At 42.8% G+C, this 22,415-nt stretch overlaps 1 protein-coding gene across 1 annotated transcript in view; it reads left to right on the top strand.

The window, feature by feature from the left end:
- Nucleotides 1–22,415, top strand: part of MYT1L (myelin transcription factor 1 like) — a 312,289-nt gene that overhangs the window by 261,671 nt on the left and 28,203 nt on the right. The window lies entirely within an intron of this gene.

Genomic DNA, 22,415 nt, shown 5'->3' with positions numbered 1-22,415 from the left:
TTCTGTAATTCAATTGTTTACAAATCTCATCCTGACTTTTAACTTGATGCTCTAATTTCTGATTTTTTTCAGCTGACACATCTGCTCCTTTTTTTAACTGTTTTAATATCTAAGGAAAGATTTTCCAATACAGATTCCACTCTCAGAAATCTTTGTTCAAAGCCAGTAACAATTTGAAGCAGTTGATCCAGTTTCGTTTCAATTTTCCCGAGGCTAGGGTCAGCCCCTTCAGCCATTTTATTGAGATTTATTATACTCACTTCGTGATAGTGAAAGAAGGCCCATCTTCCCTTAAAACCTCAAATCTTAGATTCTCTTTGAACTTCTGTGAATGCTCTACACCTCTGCTTTTCTTCAAGAAAGATTTATGATGTTTTGAGGGAGAATTTTCCCCTTTATTTAATTTATCACATCAGAGCTCGAGGTGGGCGCGCCTAGAAAAAACTGTAAAGCATGAAAATGTAGAAATATAAAATAATTTTGATATGGCTCCTATTCATAATAAATTTGGGTTGTTTATTTATAGGAAATTCACAGTGAAATGAATGACAGCTCATTTTAAAACTGATGGTTATTCCAGAAAAGCTTTAAAAATAGAAAGATTAACATTGGTTATTTTACATGGAACATCCATCAGTTTGCCAGAAACATTAAGAGAGGTTTTAGGTTTATAGATATCTGAGAATCAAAGCAAGCCATTTTGGGGGGTGCTAGTTGAAGCAGAAACAAGAATATTATTTAATCCTTTCTAAAATTCTCCTGTCTCCCACGTGGCCCTTGCCTGTTAGTTATAATAGCAATATTTCTGACTATTTTTGCTTCCTAGCAGTATTTCTGTCCTTTTTCCCCCTTTAATATACAAATGTGATACATTCCTATTAATTTATAAAAATTGGGTGGAAGCAATTGAGTTTTTTTTTTTTTTTAAATATAGAACTTACCACAAGAACAATATGGAGGATATTGTTTTTCTATTTCCAAGTGAACATATGGATTTTTTTTCTTTTTGCACTTCCCTTCCCCAATAAAGACAAGTTATTTGAGGCATTGCCTAACTCCTATAGTTTCTGCCAGTAGACTGATAGCTTTCCAAGACCTTTAGATAAAAGGAATCTGTGAGGATCCAGGAAGTCTTGTCTGTTATGGTGCTTGCTCTTTGGAATGAGATTCTCCCACCCCTACTGTAATTTTCATATTTGCATTTACATACAAAACTTGTAAGGTATTTTTGATGTTTTCCCAAGTATATAATGCTTGATTGCTAAAACTCAATAGTTTTAATCTTTTTTTCAGTTATTTGTGGTTAAGTTTGTTATCTCCAAAAGAACATTACTGACATCAAGGTTAATTTTCAGTATCTGAAACAGATATATAGATTCAAATGCATACAATTTTTAAAATATACTTTATGTCTTCCTTGAATTATAAAGTGTGAAGGATCTAGGATGAAAAAAATAACAATCTTGCCAAAACATTTTGTAAAACAAAATTTTTGTTTGATTTCTGAATAAATTTATAGATACTAGAAAATGTATTATATATCATAATGCAGTGATTATGAATCCTCTAATATGGCACATGGAGCCATATCTGAGGACACACAAGCTGTTGCCGTATGTTAGCTCCAACATGCATGAGGCACTGGCAAGTTGAATTTTGGCCTTTTCGGTCGTTTTTGCTCTCTCCGGGCTTCAGGAAAGCTTCCTAAAGCCTCAGGATGGTGAAAAATGGCCCAACGGCCCAACTGGAGGTTCAGAAACAAATTTCCTGTTGGCCCATTTTTCACCATTCCCAGGGATTTAGGAGGCTTTCCTGAACCCTGGGGATAGTGAAAAACAACCCAACAGGCCAATCGGAACTTCACTTTTGAACTTCCATTTGGACCATTTGGGCGTTTTTGCTCTTCCCAAGCTTTAGGGGATGGCGAAGAAATGTCAATCACTGTCTTTCAGACAAGGTGGTAAGATTTCACAATGTTCTAATTGTTAGGCGAAAATTGTGAAGCATGTGCTAAATCTAATCCTTTGAGATTATATAAACCTTTTGCTAACAGAAAGAAAAGTGTAATAATTCTAAATTAAGATAGTAAGGCCTGGACCCATTGTTTTCACACAAATTAAACATTAGTCCTCGGAGTCCTCAGAGGGGTGGCATATAAAACAAACAAACAAACAAATAAATTGAATTTTTTGCAGTTCTAATCATTCTATGTACAGTTCACTATATTTGTAACATTTGTTATTAGCTGTGAAGTCATGTCTGACTCATCGCAACCCCATGAACAATGTTCTTCTAGGCCTCTAGAGTCCATTTAAGTTGACGCCTACTGCTTCAGTGACTCCATTCAGCCACCTCATTCTCTGCCGTCCCAATCTTTCCCAGCTCATCTCTAGTGAGTCCTTCCTTCTCATTAGGTGGCCAAAGTATTTCAGTTTCATTTTCAGGATCTGGCCTTTTAAACAGCAGTCAGGATTGATCTCCTCTTAGGACTGACTGGTTTGACCGCCTTGCAGTCCAAGGAGTCTTGCAGGAGTCTTTTCCAGTTCAAAGGCCTCAATTCTTTGGCACTCAGCCTTTCTTATGGCCCACCTTTCACAGCCATACATTGCAACTGGGAAAACCATAGCCTTGACTATATGCACTTTTGTTGGCAGGGTGATGTCTCTGCTTTTTAGTATGCTGTCTAGATTTGCCATAGCTTTCCTCCCCAGGAGCAAGCATCTTTTAATTTATTGGCTGCAGTCCCCATCTGTGATGATCTTAGAGCCAGGAAAATAAAATCTGTCGCTACCTCCATTTCTTTCTTATTTGCCAGGAATTGAGAGGGCTTGATGCCATAATCTTAGTTTTTGTAATGTTGTTGTTGTTGTTGTTGTTGTTCTTATTATTATTATTATTATTATTATTATTATTATTAATTAGATTTGTATGCTGCCCCTCTCTGAAGACTCGGAGCGGCTCACAATAGCAAAGCACAGTACAAATCCAATGATTAAAACGGTTAAAACCCTTAATATAAAAACAGTCATACATCCCAAATAAACCATACATACCATACATAAAATGGATTGATGACGACAGCCAAGTTGCGGACCCTCTCTGAGGGGGTCAGTAGTCCCCCCCCCAGGGTAATGGACGGACAGATGGAATTGTCCTTGGGAGGCAAAACTCACAGTGACTCGATCTTGTCAGGGTTGAGTTTGAGTCTGTTGACACCCATCCAGACCCTAACAGCCTCCTGGCACCGGCACATCACTTCCACTGCTTTATTGACTGGACACAGGGTGGAGATGTATAACTGGGTATCATCAGCATACTGATGATACCTAACCCCCATGCCCCTGGATGATCTCGCCCAGCGGTTTCATGTAGATATTAAATAGCAGGGGGTAGAGGACCGACCCCTGAGGCACCCCACAAGGGAGAGACCTAGAGGTCGACCTCTGACCCCCCATTAACATCGACTGCGACCGACCGGAGAGGTGGGAGGAGAACCACTGAAGGACAGTGCCTCCCGCTCGCAACCCCTCCAGCCGGCGCAGAAGGATAACATGGTCGATGGTATCGAAAGCCCCTGAGAGGTCAAGAAACACTAGGATAGAGGATAAACCCCTGTCCCAGGCCCGCCAGAGATCATCCATCAACACAACCAAAGCAGTTTTCATGCTGTAGCTGGGCTTGAAACCCAACTGTTGAGGGCCTAGATCAGCTTCTTCCAAGGACTGCTGGAGTGCCACCACCTTCTCAACAACCTTCCCCATAAAGGGAAGGTTGGAGACTGGACGATAGTTGTTGAGAATGGCTGGGTCCAGGGAAGGCTTCTTGAGGAGAGGGTGCACAATGCCTCCTTGTAGGAAGCCAGAAAGACCTCCTCCCCAAAGAAACATTGACAATCTCCTGGACCCAACTCCGTGTCACCTCCCTGCTGGTCGAAACCAGCCAGGAGGGACATGGATCCAGCAAACAGGTGGAGGAACTCACAGCTCCAATGGCCTTATCCACTTCATCAGGTGTCACCAGATCAAACTCTTCCCAGAAAGATGGACAAGGATGAGCCTCAGTCACCTCGACTGACTCATTGTCAGTCGACTCTGTTATACAATCGGAGTTCAGGTCTGCCCGGATCTGAGCGATTTTATCAGCGAAAAATGTGTTAAAATCCTCAACACTGCTCTGCAAGGGCTCCCCAACTCCCCCCTGGTTAGGAAGGGAGCATGTCACCCTAAATAGTGACCGGGCGAGATTCCGCTGATGCAATCAAGGCGGCATGATACGTGTATCTTGTTGCATTTCAAGCCCATGTTTGCACTCTCCTTCTTCACCCACATCAAGGGTCTCTTTAGTTCCTCTTCTCTGCCATTTGTAACAAATTATTGGTGTATTTATTAGAATATGTACAGTTTGTCTTTTTAGAAGACTTCCTTAGACTAATGGTCTCTCATAAGTTATGACTTCTGTTTTTTAAAAACTTATAGGAAAAATCCATGCAGAAAATATAATTGATGACAAAGTAGAATGTTTTCATATATAATTGCTTATATTTTCTTAAACTTATCAACTTCTTACTATTATCCTTGACCTACAATTGGTCACCTAACAACCATTTGAAATGATGGCAGGCATGGAATGAGTGCCCTATAATCCATAAAACACTTCTGGTAATAGTAAAATATTATGCCACTCTTCCCACGGTTCACTTTTACAACCTGTTACAGCAGCCCATAGTTTTATAAATACTACTTGCCATGTTTCTTGCTGGTTTGCAGCACTTTTTTTTACTGGTTTCCAGCAAACTAGCCAATTCAAAAGAATGAAATCACAATTACATCCATGACATTTGCTTAACATTTTGGTGTGTTATATTGTTTGGTCCAAAAAGGCCACTATCAAGCTGAGTAGGCTTCCTCCTTTCTGAAGAGTACACTTTAATGTAGCCAAACTAGCTAAAGAGGATACAACTCTTCTTTCTTAACTTTCTGCAGTCCTGCAGATGCTGAAGTATACTTGCAGCTAAAACTGTTTATTTCCCTTAAAATATCTTAAGAATATAAATCACAAAGTATGTTAATTTTCCAGAAAAAAGGTTTTAACAGTCAAATAACCTGACTCAGTGTCGCGGCATTAAAAAAAAATCACCGGGTGTCAAATATATCTGAGCTGAGTGGTTATATAAATTTGTTTAATAAATAACAATATAAAAGTACTGCAACCATTGTAACTTTTATTTTTCTAATCCATTTTGGGAACTCAGTTTTCCATTGCTCTCTTTTTCTGTATCTACAGGGATGGCTTATATTACTTGTCATTAATAGGGAAATGGACTCAATTTGTTTACCTTGCACTATTTAAGATCTTCTCATCTTCATTAGTTCACAGTAATATTTTATTTTATTTTATTTGTTTATCAAACATGTAGAAGATAGCAGGTATTGGTGTAAACAAAAATATTAGCAAAGTTGATATAGGTAATTTAGGACAATAGGACAGTAAGACAGGGATGGTAGGCTTATGCAAGCCTTGTATAGACCTCTTAGGAATGGAGTGAGGTCAACTGTAGAGAGAGGGACTAAAGTGAATTTCTGCCCAAAGCATTGTGTATTAGTCCAAGTGGCTAACAATATGTGTGCTAAGAAATAATTTGCAGCGTTATGCAGCATTACGATAAATTGATAGACAAAAACATAGAAAATTGTCAGATTCTTACTTCTTGATTCACATACCATGCAAAACCATGATGGGCTTGGATTTGGCTTAGAGTGATTGTTGAACCCATCTATCAGGACTTAACAGACCAATTCACTGTCACTTATTCAAATGACCTCATCCTGAACACTTAGATGAGGGTTTTCAGCCACTGGATATTTTTTGTCAAAAGCAGGACTACAACCAAGTTGTAGCATTATTCCAGTAGAAAAAGATTTTCCATGTGATTTGGAATGACCCTCGTTAAGATATCCCCATTAATGTTGCCGATGTAGTTTAGTTGGACTTCAGTAAGGCATTTGATAAACTAGATCATAACCTACTTGATATAGAAAAATATGTGTTAGACAGCAGCACCACCAGATGGATCCAAAACGTGTAGTGCTAAATAGAACGACAGGTATGCAATGGAGTACATCAAGGCTCTGTTTTAGGCCCAGTACTCTTCAAAATCTTCATAAAGAGTTAGATGAGGGAATAGAAGGGGAAATTACCAAATTTGCAGATGATACTAAACTGGCAGGAATAGCTAACACCTTAGATGACAGGCTCAAAATATAAAAGGATCTTGACAAACTTGACCATTGCACAAAATGATAGTGTGGATGAGGTGAATGGGTATGGTATGAATGATATACTTTGCACACCTGATGTTGGAGAGGCAGGAGGGGAGGGGGCACCTATCTCTGAGGTGGCAGAGGGTCAGAATATCACGGTCTTGCTGGGGAAAGGTAGATATGGTGGGAGCCACGGAGCTAGCCATTCCAGGGGAAGGAGAGATCTCTGCTTAATATCAATCCCTCCTTCTGGCTCCGTGAACTTAACCCAGGGTACTGGTGATGAGTGTAATTCTGGCCCTGGGCTCAGGCTGCTGCTACTTAATGCCAGGTCGGTGGTAAATAAAGCTCTCCTCATCTGGGATTTGATCCTGGATGAGGAGGCCGACCTGGCATGTATGACTGAAACCTGGCTGGGCCCAGAGGGAGGAGTTCCTCTCTCTGAAATCTGCCCAGCTGGGTTTCAGATATAGCACCAGCCTCGACCCCAGGGAAGGGAGGGAAGAGTGGCTATTATTGTCAGGGAGAGCCTTTGCCTGCGTAGACTCGTTGCTCCAGAGATTGCGGGTTGTGAGTCCCTCCTGGTGAAGTTGGATTTAGGGGTTAAGGTTGTTGCTCACGTACCTGTCTCCCAGCTGTGTGTCAACAGCCTTGCCTATGATGCTCGAGTAGATAGCGGGCTGGCGGTGGGGTTCCCGAGACTTATTGTCTTGGGGGACTTTAACCTACCGTCGCTCGGTGAAACCTCTGGGCTAGCGCAGGAGTTCATGGCCACCATGACAGCCATGGATCTGACTCAAGTATTACAGGGTCTGACTCATGAGGGGGGTCATGCACCCAGCATGGTATTCCTCTCTGAGCAATTGGGCAATGGTCTGAGACTAAAGGGCTTAGAAGTGTTGCCTTTGTCATGGTCAGACCATTTTCTACTGCGGCTTAACTTCCTGGCTCCAATCCTTCCCCGCAGTGAGGCGGAGCCGACTCGGTGTTTCCGCCCCAGATGCCTGATGGACCCAGAAGGCTTTCAGAGGGTGCTTGGGGTTATTCCAGATGCACTCGTCCACAGTTCGGTGGAATTTCTTGCTGTAGCCTGGAACAAGGCTGCAACAGAGGCTCTTGACCGGATTGCACCGTTGTGACCTCTACGCGGCACTAGACCCCGGAGAGCCCCTTGGTTTACCATGGAGCTCCGAGAATTGAAACGCCAGAAGAAATGTCTAGAGAAGCGATGGAGGAAGAGTAAGTCCGAATCTGATCGAACACTTGTAAGAGCTCATATTAAGACTTACAAAGTGGCGCTCAAGGCGGCAAGATGCGCGTATCATGCCGCCTTGATTGCATCAGCGGAATCTTGCCCGGCCGCTCTGTTTAGGGTGACCCACTTCCTTCTTAACCAGAGGGGAGTTGGCGAGCCCTTGCAAAATAGAGCCGAGGATTTTAACACATTTTTCGCTGATAAAGTCACTCGAATCCGGGCGGACCTCGACTCCAATTGGATAACAGACAATGACAATGAGTCAGTCGAGGTGACTGAAGCCCATACTTGTCCATCTGTCTGGGAAGAGTTTGATCTGGTGACACCTGATGAAGTGGACAAGGCCATTGGAGCTGAGAGTTCCGTCACCTGCTTATTGGATCCGTGTCCCTCCTGGCTGGTTTCGGCCAGCAGGGAGGTGACACGGAGCTGGATCCAGGAGATTGTCAATGCTTCTTTGGGGAGGGAGTCCTTTCCGGCTCCCTACAAGGAGGCACTAGTGTGCCCCCTCCTCAAGAAACCTTCCCTGGACCCAGCCATTCTCAACAACTATCATCCAGTCTCCAACCTTCCCTTTATGGGAAGGTTGTTGAGAAGGTGGTGGCGCTCCAGCTCAAGTGGTCCTTGGAAGAAGCCAATTATCTAGGCCCTCAGCAGTCAGGATTCAGCCCCGGCTACAGCACGGAAACTGCTTTGGTCGTGTTGATGGATGATCTCTGATGGGCCTGGGACAGGGGTTTATCCTCTGTCCTGGTGCTTCTCAACCTTTCAGCGGCTTTCAATACCATCGACCATGGTATCCTTCTGCGCCAGCTGGAGGGGTTGCGAGTGGGAAGCACTGTTCTTCAGTGGTTCTCCTCCTACCTCTCCGGTTGGTCGCAGTCAGTGTTAGTGGGGGGGCAACGGTCGACCTCTAGGTCTCTCCCTTGTGGGGTGCCTCAGGGGTCGGTCCTCTCCCCCTTGCTATTTAATATCTACATGAAGCTGCTGGGTGAGATCATCCGAGGACATGGGGTGAGGTATCATCAGTATGCTGATGATACCCAGTTATTTATCTCCACCCCATGCCAATTCACCCCATGCTGAGTCTGCGGAGAGGGGCGGCATACAAATTTAATAAATAATAATAATAATAATTTAGCGAAGCAAAGCGATGGATGTGATATGCCAGTGCCTGGAAGCTGTGAGGATCTCGATGGGGGCCAACAGGCTCAGACTCAACCCAGACAAGACCGAGTGGCTGTGGGCTTTCCTTCCTAAGGACTTTTCAATCTTTCCTTCTATTGCTCTGGGGGGAGGGGATATTGTCCCCCTCAGATAGGGTCCACAACTTAGGTGTCACCCTGGACCCATGGCTGAGTTTTGACCATCACATTTCAGCTGTGGCCAGGGGGACCTTTGCCCAGGTTCACCTGGTATATCAGTTGTTGCCCTACTTGGACCAAGAGGCTCTCTGCGCAGTCACTCAGGCCTTCATCACCTCCCGTGTTGATTATTGCAATGCGCTCCGCGAGCTGTACTGGCTTCCTATTAGTCTCTGAGCACAATTCAAGGTGTTGGTTATTACCTATAAAGCCCTACATGACTCAGGGCCAGACTATTTATGGGACCTTCTCCTGCTGCATACCGCCCAGAGACCAATAAGAGCTCAAACAGTTGGCCTCCTCTGGGTCCTGTCGACTAAGCAATGCAGTTTGGTGGGACCTTGGGGGAGAGCCTTCTCTGTGACTGCCCTGGCTCTATGGAACCAAATCCCCCCCCCCCCGATATCCAAACTGCTCCCATCCTGCTGGCATTTTGCAAAGCTACGAAGACCGGGCTTTGCCGACAGGCCTGGGGGCTTGATGGCCAACTGTAAATTCACAGCTTGATGGCCAACTGTAAAAATGGTGTGTATGTATATGAGTGTGATTTTCTTTTTATAATAACTTTTATAGGGTTTTTTTTTAGTTTGTTATGTTTTAACCTCTGTTAACTGTTCGATTTCTTTTACTGTTTTGTATTTATTCTTATTGTACTTATACTGCTTTGTAAGCCGGCCCGAGTCCTTTGGGATTGGGTGGCATAGAAGACAAACAAACAAACAAACAAACAAACAAACAAATAAATAAGAAAGACTGTAGCCATATAATATGACATAAATGGGAAAAATTTGGGCTATAGTACATTAGCAGAGAAGATGATTTGCATGTAAAAGGTCCCCAGTTTCATTCACAATTACTCCAATTAGAAAAGTATAAAGTAACATGTATGGGAAAGCCTGAATGCTCTGCCTGCAGTTGTAGGAAGTAATAAGTCAGATAGATCAGTGTTTTTCAACCAGTGTGTGGTGGCACACTAGTGTGCCACAAGACATGGTCAGGTGTGCTGTGAAGAAGGAAGCTCAGGTTCCAATCTCGTAACTTTTTGCAGAGGATGCAAAGAGCAAAAAGTTGCGAGACCGGAAGCTGAGCTTCCTTCTTTGTGCCTTACAAGTTTTTCAGCAGCTGCAGTGCCTCGCCCAGCTGGAGCTACCCTGGTGAGCTTTGGGGCCCGGTGGGAGGGCACCAGCAGCAGGAGTGGGAGGGCACCAGCAGCAGTGGCACTAGGCAGTAGCCGCGGGGCAGTGGCTGCGAGCGGTCAGCAACAGCATACACCATGCCGGCAACAGCGGCATTGGGCAGTAGCCACAAGACGGCGGCAGGATGATCGGCTGTGAGCGGGAACATCAGGGCGGAGGCACCGGTGGCGGCTGGACGTGTTGCTGGATGCCATACATACTGGCGCTGCGGGGCTAGCACTGGCCCGCTGGCTGGGCCGAGATGGAGGTGCCAGCCCCGTGCCCATGCCCAGTGCAGCGCCAGCATGTACAGTGTCCAGCAACATGTCCAGCTGCCGCCAGTTCCTCTGCCCTGGAGCTCCCGCTCACAGCTGACTACCCTGCTGCCACCCCATGGCCACTGTACCCTCTAAGCTGTGCACGTGTGCATGTGCGCACCCCAAAACACCTCCCGCCCACCCTTTTCCAAGGGTGCACAAGGAGCCGCGGCCGCCCCTGCCCCCCCAGTGCCTCCAGCCCCCTTGCGCCCCTGGCTTCTCACCACTGCCCCCACCCAATCCGCCTCTCTTTCTCCTCTGCTTCCCGCCTTGGGGCATGGCTCCTCCTGCAGCGGCAGCTGTGGCTGCGGTTTCTCGTCCCCCTCATCCAGCTGCTAGCTGCTAGCTGCTCCGAGTGCTTTGGGAACGCCCGCCACGCCCCTCTTGCAGTCCCTTCTCTGAGAGCGCTTTTGTCCCAGGCTGTCAGCGAGGGGGCTGCAGGAGAGGCGGGGCAGGCGTTCTCACAGCGGAGGCTGGCGAAGGTGATTTTTAATGTTGGGCCTGTGGGCGTGCGTGCTCCCCATCCCCCTGCCAGCCTGCCCGGAACATTCAAAATAAGAAAAATTAGATTAGATTTTAGATTTATTGGATTTATATGCCGCCCCTCTCCGCAAACTCGGGGCGGCTCACAACAACAATAAAACAGTACATAATAACAAATCCATAACAAATGAATGTTCCGGGCGGGCTGGCAGGGGGATGGGGAGAGCCCGCACGCACGCCCGACATTGAAAATTACCGTCGCCGGTCTCCGCTGTGAGAAGAACGGAGAGAGAACAAGAGAGAGTGAGAGCAACAGACAGAGCAAGATGTAGAGAAAGTGAGCAAGAGGGAGGGAGAGAAAGAGAGATAGCAAGAGAGAGAGAACAAGAGAGAGAGAGAGAGAGAAAACAAAAGAGAGAGAGAGAAAGAAAACAAGAGAGAGAAAGTGAGAAAAAGAGAGAGAAAGGGGGGGAGAGAGAAAGAAAGCAAGCAAGAGAAAGCAAGAGAGAGAGAGAGAGATGAGAGAGTAAGGAGGAGAGTGAGAGAGAGTGAGAGAGAGGAAGAAAGCAAGAGAGAGAGAGACAGAGGAAGCAAGAGAGAGGGAAGAGTGGAAGGAAGAGAGAGAGAGAAATGATAGAAAAAAGGGGAGGAAAAAAAGAGAAATGAGAAAATGATTGAGGCAGAGAATGACAGGAAAGAGAGAAACAGAGAGAGAAGTGACTCTTGATTTAAAGCATATGGTAAAAGCACTTAAATAATAACAGAGAAAAAAAACCCCAGCCCTCACCTGTTTTTATTAATAGTTATGTTTTTGGTTTTGCTGGTTGTTTTAATTTTAATAGTAATAGATTTTGGTTTTTTTAAAATATTAATTTCTTTTAATAAAAAAGGAATTTTTTTCTTATTTATTTATTTATTTATTCTTATTTATTTATTTATTCATTTATTCATTTATTTTTCTATGACGCCCAGTCCCAAGGGGACTGCCGCTCAGACACTATACTTTTCAGCCCCCATCGGAAAAAAATTAGAGGGAACATTGCCCACGGCTACTGCCTGATGCCGCTGTTGCCAGCGTGGTGTGCAAGAAAGAAAGAGAGAGATAGCAAGAGAGAAAGAGCAAGAGAGAGAGAGCAAGAGAGGAAGAAAGAGAGAGCGAGACACAGAGAGAAAGAGAGAGAGGGGGAGAGAGAAAGAAAGCAAGAGTGAGAGAAAGAAAGAGAGAGAGAGAGAGAGAAAAGGAGAGGAAGGGAGAGAGAAAAATGAGAGAAAAAAGGGGAGAAAAAAGAGAAATGAGAAAATGATTGAGGCAGAGAATGAGAGGAAAGAGAGAGAAACAAAAGAGAGAGAGAGAAGTGACTCTTGATTTAAAGCATATGAGAAAAAGTACCCAAAGAATAAGAGAGAAAAAACCCCAGCCCTCACCTGTTTTTGAAAAGAATAAGAGAGAAAAACCCCCCAGCCCTCACCTGTTTTTGGAAATGGTTCAAGAATGTGTACACACACACACACACACACACACACACAAGGGGGGGGGGAGACAGGGATGGAAAAAGAGAGGAGAGTATCTTAAAGTGTCATTTTGTGTCATTTTGGTTGGTGGTGTGCCCCAGGATTGTGTAAATGTAAAAAATGTGCCTCGGCTCAAAAAAGGTTGAAAATCACTGAGATAGACAACTAGCCAGACATAATATTTTATAATATTTCAAGTGAATGCGGGTATACAGACCATATGTATAATCAGTACAACTAACCTTTATTGAAAGTGCAACAGTACTTTATGTGTATCTATATTTCCCAACAGATAATGTATAAAAATATAGACTCTTTATTTTTATTTTTTTTAAATTTTTTAAAATTAATTTTTCTTAAAATAAACAGACACACATACAAACATTAAACATAGAGTGGGGGTGCATTTCCCCCGCTTCTCTTGAAAGTATGAATTCAAATACAGAAAAAGAATACATAATTGAATATATGTTGAATATTAAAAAGTCTAGTAAATTTAGGTTAGAATTTTCAAAATCTTAAGTACTATGCATATATAAACTAAAATTCTTAATATGTTGCTTAAACATAAACTAATATACCATAATCATCAAACAATACATTTAATCTAATTTTTACTACTATACGTGTATAAACCAAAATTCTTTATATGTTGCTTATACATAAACTAATATACCATAATCATCAAACAATACATTTAAACTAGTTTTAACTACTATACGTATATAAACCAAAATTCTTAATATGTTACTTGTACATAAACTACTATACCATAATCATCAAAAAGTACATTTAAACTAATATTAACATTGTTATCACCTAGGTAAAAACAAATACAAAAGATTAACTAAAAATAAATTTGTATATCTTATTTTTTCTTGTCTATCCATTTATAAACATTGTTCCATGTTTCATAGAATTTAGTATCTTCTTGATCATTTAATCGTCTTGTCGTCATATCCATTTCAGCGCAATCTAATATTTTGGCTATAACTTCTTCTTCCTTGGGGATTTCTTCCCCCTTCCAATTTTGCGCATATATTATTCTAGCCGCAGTTAGTATGTGTATAATTAAATAAAGAATTTCTTTCTTATAAGTCTGGTTGGTAATTCCTAATAGGTAAAATTCCGGGGTATTTTCTATATCTTGCTTTACTATTTCTTTTATTATTTTCTCTATCATCTTCCAGTATATTTTAGCTTTACCACATGTCCACCATTGATGGTAGTAGGTTCCTTTTTCATTCTTGCATTTCCAACATAGTGGGGATGTTTTGGGAAACATTTTTGCTATCCTATTTGGTGGGAGATGCCACCTGTAGAACATTTTAATTTGATTTTCTTTTAATGAGACTGATTTAGTCATTTTCCAGTTATTAATCCAAACTTTCTCCCATGTGTCTATGTCTATTTCCTTGCCAATATTTCTGCACCATCTTATCATAGTGTCTTTTAAGGTCAACTCTATAAAAAAATATAGACTCTTTAAATGAAGGAATGCTACAAAAACCAATAATCTTGTCCTTCCAAGTCTGTACAAGAATTTAACTGTGAATCCAGAACCATGAACTGAATGTGACTTATACTGTACTTGAATCATACAACCTTTATCTGAATAGATACATGTGTACGTGGGTGTATGTAAACCTCTGCACAAAATGTTGATTGAAATGATTGTGTTACATTGGGACATGAGCTAAACCTGATTTTAGTCATGTGCCTTATAACACAGTGGTACCTCAAGATACGAACCCCTCGTCTTACGAACAACTCGTGATACGAACCCGGGGTTCAGAAAAATTTTGCCTCTTCTTACGAACTTTTTTCGAGTTACGAACTGGCGTTCAGAGACTGCTGGGAAGCCGCACGGCTGTTTTAAAAGGTGACAGCCGGGCGGCGGGGCTTCCCAGAATCCTCCCGAACGCCGGTTCGTAACTCGAACAAAGTTCGTAAGAAGAGGCAAAATTTTTCTGAACCCCGGGTTTGGGGTTTGGGGGGTGCTGGGAAGCCCCCCAGGCCGGCTGCGACCTTTTAAAAGAGCCGCGCCGCTTCCCAGCTGTCTCCTGAAGCCGAACGCGGAAGTTCGGCTTTGCCGTTCGGCTTCAGGAGACAGCTGGGAAGCGGCGCGGCTCTTTTAAAAGGTCGCAGCCGGCCTGGGGGGCTTCCAGCACCCCCCGAACCCCAAACCCAGGTTCGGGGGGTGCTGGGAAGCCCCACAGGCCGGCTGTCACCTTTTAAAACAGCCGCGTGCCTTCCCAGCAGTTGCTGAAAGCCGTTTTTTTGCGGGGGGGGGGGGGTTGGTTGCACGGATTAATTGACTTTACATTGTTTCCTATGGGAAACAATGTTTCGTCTTACGAACCTTTCGTCTTACGAACCTCCTCCTTGCACCAATTAAGTTCGTATCATGAGGTATTACTGTATTTCTTTTCTGTTTTGGAAGCTTAAGTCATTTAATTCTTTTCTGTTTTGGAAGCTTAAGTCATACCATAAAGGATCCTTTATCCTAATTTTAAACCTAGGTATGACTACAATGTATGTATTAGATACTGAAAGAACAAGATAGATTCAGTTACTCAGACTATAATGTAACCAATGGAGAGAGGAGAATAGAAAATATTTGGGTTATATATGGAAATTGTCTCTGCCCTTAACCACTTTTTGCTTAGTACAAAGGGAATAATAAAATAAAGGTTAATAATCATAAATCATCTATTTTTTAGAAGACACTTTTCTATAGTTAAAGTTTTATTTTAAATTCACAACTTAAATTTTCCATTAACAAATCATGTAATTTTTTTGTTTTTTAAAATCTGTATTCTAAATTTTATTTTTTATTTCCTATGATTTTAGAAGGAAAGAGAACTGATTTAAAAGGCAACAACAGAAAACAGATTAATAGCATTCAATTAAAGAGTAAACATAGTGTAATTGCTAGAATGAAAATATTTCAAACTTTATAATGAGAATCTAGTTTACTTATTTATATTTATTACTCACTTAATGAAGATCAGAGGACAAAGGCACCAAGTAGCTGGGACAGGGATGGGCTCCTGCCCGGACCGGGGGAGGGGGGGGTGCAGTGGGGTAGCGAAAATGGAGCTCCACCCCAGAGCACCCGATTTGCACTGAAAGTTGAAAGAAAATGCAGGGCGTCCTGCATAAGCCACGCCCACAGTGAGGTAGTAAAAATTTTGGTAGCCCTTCACTGGGAGTATGTGACACATATAAGTAGGACTGAGTTTCAGGAGTGAGTAATGTGAGAAGAGGTTTATTTCTTAATTGTGATGTGCCTATTTTTAGACTTTGCAATAATGTATTTTTTTTAAAGTTTTAAACATTGTGGTCAGAAGAAATTATGAAAAGACCTTTTGCCCTTTTGTGAGAAAGCGTTGCAAATTGTGCCTTAGTAAATTGCTTAAGCTTAATTAAGCTTAATCAAAACAACCAAAGGAAACTGAGCTTTATCTTTTTAAAAAAATATATCTATTGCAATTACTATAGGGCACTACTATTCTTGGGTTGTTTTTTTCTGCATTTGTATTTAAATTTACCACTCTATAACATTTTGGTTATATCTAATTTATTCCATTTCAAGAATTTTAAAAAATCATATTACATGAATGAAATGCTTACAATTATCAAGATCATTTTTTTCTTAATTTGCTTCCTATTTTTAGTACATTTCAAACTGGAATATTTGAAGATATACAGTGATCCCCCGGTTATTGCGTCCCCGACCATTGTGAACAGGGTAATTCGCGATTTTTCAACCCGGAAGTCAAAACACCATCTGCCCATGCGTGCCCTTTTTTCTATGGGCACGCATGCGTAGATGGTGCCCGGCAGATCAGCTGCTGGGCGGCTTCCCTGGGTCTTCCCCCTCTTGCTGGCGGGAGGGCGAGCAGCGGGCATCAGCAAGGAGTTTCCCCACCGCCCACGCAAACTCCTCGCTGCCGCCCGCCCTTCGCCCGCCCACACCGTTCATTCTCGCGGCCAGAGCGAGCGCGGACAAGCCGTTCGCTGGCGCTAGCTCTCGCCTGCCTGCCCGCTAGCGAGGAGCCGCCTGCCTGCCCGCTAGCGAGGAGCCGAAGATTGGGGGCGGCGCGGCTGTTTTAAAACGTCGCCACCGGCATGGGGGGGCTTGCCAGCACCCCCCGGACCCCCAACCCGGGTTTGGGGGGCTGCTAGGAAGCCCCCCATGCCGGCGGGGACGTTTTAAAACACCCGCGCGACTTTCCAATGAGTCCCGAAGACAACGCGTTTGTCTTCGGGACTCATTGGAAAGTCGCGCGGGTGTTTTAAAACATCCCCGCCGACATGGGGGGCTCACTAGCACACCCCCAAACCCGGGTTGGGGGTTCGGGGGTGTGCTAGCGAGCCCCCCATGTCGGCGGGGATGTTTTAAAACACCCACGCGACTTTCCAATGAGTCCCGAAGACAAACGCGTTGTCTTCGGGACTCATTGGAAAGTCGCGCGGGTGTTTTAAAACATCCCCGCCGACATGGGGGGCTCGCTAGCACACCCCCAAACCTGGGTTGGGGGGTCGGGGGTGTGCTAGCGAGCCCCCCATGTCGGCGGGGATGTTTTAAAACACCCGCGCGACTTTCCAATGAGTCCCGAAGACAACGCGTTTGTCTTCGGGACTCATTGGAAAGTCGCGCGGGTGTTTTAAAACATCCCCGCCGACATGGGGGGCTCGCTAGCACACCCCCAAACCCGGGTTGGGGGTTCGGGGGTGTGCTAGCGAACCCCCCATGTCGGCGGGGATGTTTTAAAACACCCACGCGACTTTCCAATGAGTCCCGAAGACAAACGCGTTGTCTTCGGGACTCATTGGAAAGTCGCGCGGGTGTTTTAAAACATCCCCGCCGACATGGGGGGCTCGCTAGCACACCCCCAAACCCGGGTTGGGGGGTCGGGGGTGTGCTAGCGAGCCCCCCATGTCGGCGGGGATGTTTTAAAACACCCGCGCGACTTTCCAATGAGTCCCGAAGACAACGCGTTTGTCTTCGGGACTCATTGGAAAGTCACGCGGGTGTTTTAAAACATCCCCGCCGACATGGGGGGCTCGCTAGCACACCCCCAAACCTGGGTTGGGGGTTCGGGGGTGTGCTAGCGAGCCCCCCATGTCGGCGGGGATGTTTTAAAACACCCGCGCGACTTTCCAATGAGTCCCGAAGACAAACGCGTTGTCTTCGGGACTCATTGGAAAGTCGCGCGGGTGTTTTAAAACATCCCCGCCGACATGGGGGGCTCGCTAGCACACCCCCGAACCCCCAACCCGGGTTAGGGGGGTGCTAGCGAGCCCCCCATGTCGGCGGGGACGTTTTAAAACACCCGCGCCGCCCCCAATCTTCGGCTCCTCGCTAGCGCTGCGGAAGTAAAAACACCATCTGCACATGCGCAGATGGTGTTTTTACTTCCGCAGCGCTACTTCGCGAAAACCCGCTCGTTGCGGGGGGTCCTGGAACGGAACCCTCGCAAAGAGCGGGGGATCACTGTATATACATGTACATATTTTTATTTATTTATTTATTTATTAGATTTGTATGCCGCCCCTCTCCGTAGACATATACATATATATACATACATACATACATACATACACACACACACACACACACACACACTTACACACATACACACACATATAACAAAAACTGGATTTAAAAAGTATTTAGTGGTCTGTGTATTATGAGGCTCCATGTTATTCCCATGTAACCAGCAAATCATTCTTGAATATATCTTTATTTTTTTATCTTTATAAATGTACCTTCATTTTCTTTATAGTAATCATGTTTATACATAGCACTACCTAACTATAAAACTATTTCTCCTTTCATTAGGCATCCCAGAGTAATTATAGAGTAATATTTTATCTCTTCAATCTTACTTAATCAGAATCAGTTCAGAGAGGCTGTTTTGAACAAGTCAAGCAATTCATATGAACCAACATGATGTTAGTACCTATGTATTGCTGATGGAGAACAGTTACATTTGCTTAAAATGTATTGCACATTAAGTATATTGCCAGAAGGTTGCACAAGACTTTTTTCAACAGACTTCCTTTACAAACTATAAGTAGGGGTTTTGTTTTACTTTTCCTTCAAGCCTCCAATCCAACTTATCTTGGGCATTTGTCAGAATAAATATCTCTGTGCACAATTTTCTGGAAGCATTAGAAAGAAAGGAAAAAGAATTTAGGAACAACTAATTGGTCAATTGTTGATATTCAAATTCTATTTCAATATGAACTCCATGTGTGACAATAAAGGAAAGCTGCTAGCATCAAAGTAGGAACTTTGTGTTTTAGATTCATTTGCCTTGTATGTCCCATTTTCTCTCCTATCTGGATCACAGATTGCAGAGTTAGGACCATGATTCTTTCCCATTTGAGGCTTTTCCCCATATGATCTTATTTCAAATTCAGATCTGAGGCCAATTGTGATTTTTTTCAGCAATTAGAAAGTTACCACAGGCTTCTGCCTCTGCTCCGGTAATCTCACACTACTAACCAGAGCATACAAAGTTTTGCTAGACCAATCCTTAAATACAGTTCATCTGTCTGGAACCCAAACCGCATTTCAGACATAAACACTCTAGAAAATGTCCAGAGATACTTTACTAGAAGAGTCCTCCACTCCTCTACTCGCAACAGAATACCCTCTGTAACTACACTTACAATCCTAGGTTTAGAAAGCTTAGAACTATGTCGCCTTAAACATGACCTAAGCACAGCCCATAAAATCATCTGCTACAATGTCCTTCCTGTCAACGACTACTTCAGCTTCAACCACAACAACACACAAGTACACAAAAGATACAAACTTAAAATAAACCGCACCAAATTCGACTGCAGGAAATATGACTTTAATAACCAAGTAGTTGATGCATTGAACTCATTACCAGACTCTGGAGTATCATCACCTAACCCCCAAAACTTTATTCTTAGACAATAAGTAAATAAATAAATTGTGCTAGAAAAACAGACCAATCACTACCTGCCATAACTGTGGTTTCAGACTAGACAAACATTGTGATCATGCCAACTCTTTTTCCATCTGGGATAAATTAAAAGATAATGAAATGTACAGGTAGAAATTGCTTTTGATTTTCCTACTTCATATTCAATTTCTCTTTCCATTGGCTAAGCACTATATTTGTATTTATTGATGATGATACATCAGAGATTTAGTATCACATTTCTACATGACTATATTGTTTATCTAATTTTTCAATAGTGATACTTTCCCATTAATATTTCAATGCATCAACCAACCCCCCCTCAGTTCCTTTCAGACACATAGATTTGAATTGAATTGAATTTTATTAGTCCAGTTTGATTGTTCCAGTGTGCAGTACTGTTTAATGTCATTTTGAGGGTAGGAGTTGACGCAGTTTGTGTCCAGGACATGAGGTGCCTGCAAATATTTTCACTGCCCTCTTTTTGACTCATGCAGTATGCAGGTCCTCAATGGAAGGCAGGTTGGCAGTAATTGGGTTTTTTTTTACAGTTCTGATTATCCTCTGAAGTCTGTGTCTATCTTGTTGGGTTGCAGAACTGAACCAAATAGTTATAGAGGTGCAGTTAACAGACTCAATAATTCCTCAATAATTCCTCAAACATTTTAATTGGTGAATAGTGATGGGTGAACCGAACCCGCACAATTCGGGTCCATACTGAATTTTGCGGTGTTCGGTATGCTGAACACAAAATTTTTTCAAACTTCGGGCAAAGTTTGGGGTTGTGTTCGGCGTTCGGAGCTTTGACATCACCGGCAGGTTGCTAAGGAGGCCAAGGTGATCACTTCCTGGATTCCATGGAATCCAGGAAGTGATCACCTTGGCATCCTTAGCAACCTGCCGGTGATGTCAAAGCTCCGCCCCTGGAATCTCTTTGTGGGAGGGATTCCCCGTTCGGATTCGGGTTCAGGTTCGGGTTCAGCCAAATTTTACATAAAATTCGTCCAAACTTGCCGAACCCAAACACCGCTGGGTTCGCCCATCACTATTGGCGAACTGTTATAACTCACTATTTTTGTGCATTTTTAAAAAATGAACCAATAAATATGAAAATAATTATTTCCCCTCCCCCAAAGTATTTCAGGATTTCTGTTACAAACCTTACAATCTTACAAAGCTTTTTTTTAAAAAAAAAAAAAGCTGAAAATGCCTACCAATCAAATCTTAGTAATATAGCATTGGAGGGAGGAAAATATAGAGTTAAACGGGAGGCAGAGGAGTGGTATCACCATGGCAACCTATCTATAGTCTGGCCTACAGGGTTTTCTTCTAAAGTAAGAAGGATCTTATCAGAATGTGTGAAAATTCATGCTATATAAATTGCATTATCTACTACTATGAAACTTACAGTGAAAGAGAAACGAGGATAGAAAATTTAATATTCTAATTTATTTTGATCTAAGCCCAACTGACAATGCATGATCATGTAATGTCATGGTATTACATGAATAGCATGGGCACTTTCTCTCACCTCCATTCCACAGAAAGAATTGTGTATTCCTTGGCAAAGGGGTATTGATCATTTAAGATTTTTTAAACATGAGACAGTATAACTATCAGAGTTTGTGGATCTATCATGTGTGAATATGTATGGGAGACCAGAGAGGAGCGGCATATAAATCCAATTAACCAATCAATCAATCAATCAATCGGTTTTGCTGAAAGTCCAGCTAAATAGACTCTGAACTCTGAAGTTTGTGATTTATCAAGAAGAGGATAAAAATATGATTTGCTAAGCGTGCGAGATGAGTACATTTGAACTGTCTTAAAATACAGTGGTACCTCATGATACGAACTTAATTGGTTCCAGGAGGAGGTTCGTAAAGTGAAAAGTTCGTAAGATGAAACAATGTTTCCCATAGGAATCAATGTAAAAGCAAATAATGCGTGCAAATCCTTCAGGAAAATCCCAAACTTTAGAAGGGAGGCGAACAGAGGGCAAGGAGGAGCAGCTAAAGGGGAAGGGTGGAAGAAGCAAGGCTAGGCTAAAGGGTGAGTGGGAAGGAAGAAAGGCAAGGGGGGCACCCCTCCCTTTTCTTTCTTAAAAAGACCCCCCCCCTCAGTGCTTGCAAACACGCCGTTCTCCTAGTTAATTAAATGGAGTCTTTTCCCCACTCCAAGCCACCCCTCCGTTTTCTTTCTTAAAAAGACACCCTCCTCAGTGCTTGCAAACACGCCGTTCTAGTTAATTAAATGGAGTCTTTTCCCCACTCCAAGCCATCCCTCCCTTTTCTTTCTTAAAAAAAGGGGGGGGAAGAAACCCCTTCATCTTAGCAGCAGCGGCTTGGGTTCGTAAGGTGAAAATAGTTCGGAAGAAGAGGCAAAAAAATCTTAAACACCGGGTTCATATCTTGAAAAGTTCGTTAGAAGAGGCGTTCGTAAGTACCACTGTATTTAGATTTTAGTTTTATCCTTGATTATAAAACTCTAGAGTGAGATACTATATACAATGGGTTAATTTCTAGATATTTTCAATACTATAAAAATATATGACAGATTGAGAGGTAAACTCTAATTTTTAAATCCTGTAGACTAAATGCAAGCTTTGGCTTTTATCACAAGAGGGCAGTATCTGTATTGTAGATACACTTTACTTCATGAGTATTACTATCAATTTATTAATATATTTCCTGTGGCTAACATGAATTATCTTACTTAATTTCTAGCATTCATTATTTTGATGTAATCATTTACATTTACAGACCTGTCAAAGTGGTGGCCCATGGGCCAGATATGTCACATGCAGGGCACACCCACCCAGCTGCACAAAGGCAAAAAACATAATGATATGTCACGATCCAGCTTATAACAAAATCAGATTTGACACTCTTGATCTACAAGATACCATATTTAATTATAAATACATTTGTATGCTTCTATAACATTTTGTGGATTGTTTCTTTTAGTTTCAGAGGTTTGAGCTGTGAAGTCAACAATAATGTAGCATCAGGGCTTAGCACAGAAGAAGATGCAAGCCAATGGAAAATAACATGCGGCAAATGCGAGATAGGCCCACTGAGA

Source organism: Erythrolamprus reginae, chromosome 1, assembly GCF_031021105.1.
Source record: "Erythrolamprus reginae isolate rEryReg1 chromosome 1, rEryReg1.hap1, whole genome shotgun sequence".
Taxonomy (NCBI): Eukaryota; Metazoa; Chordata; class Lepidosauria; order Squamata; family Dipsadidae; genus Erythrolamprus; species Erythrolamprus reginae.
Note: the sequence above shows the minus strand (reverse complement) of the source record. Positions and strands in the feature narration are given on the sequence as shown.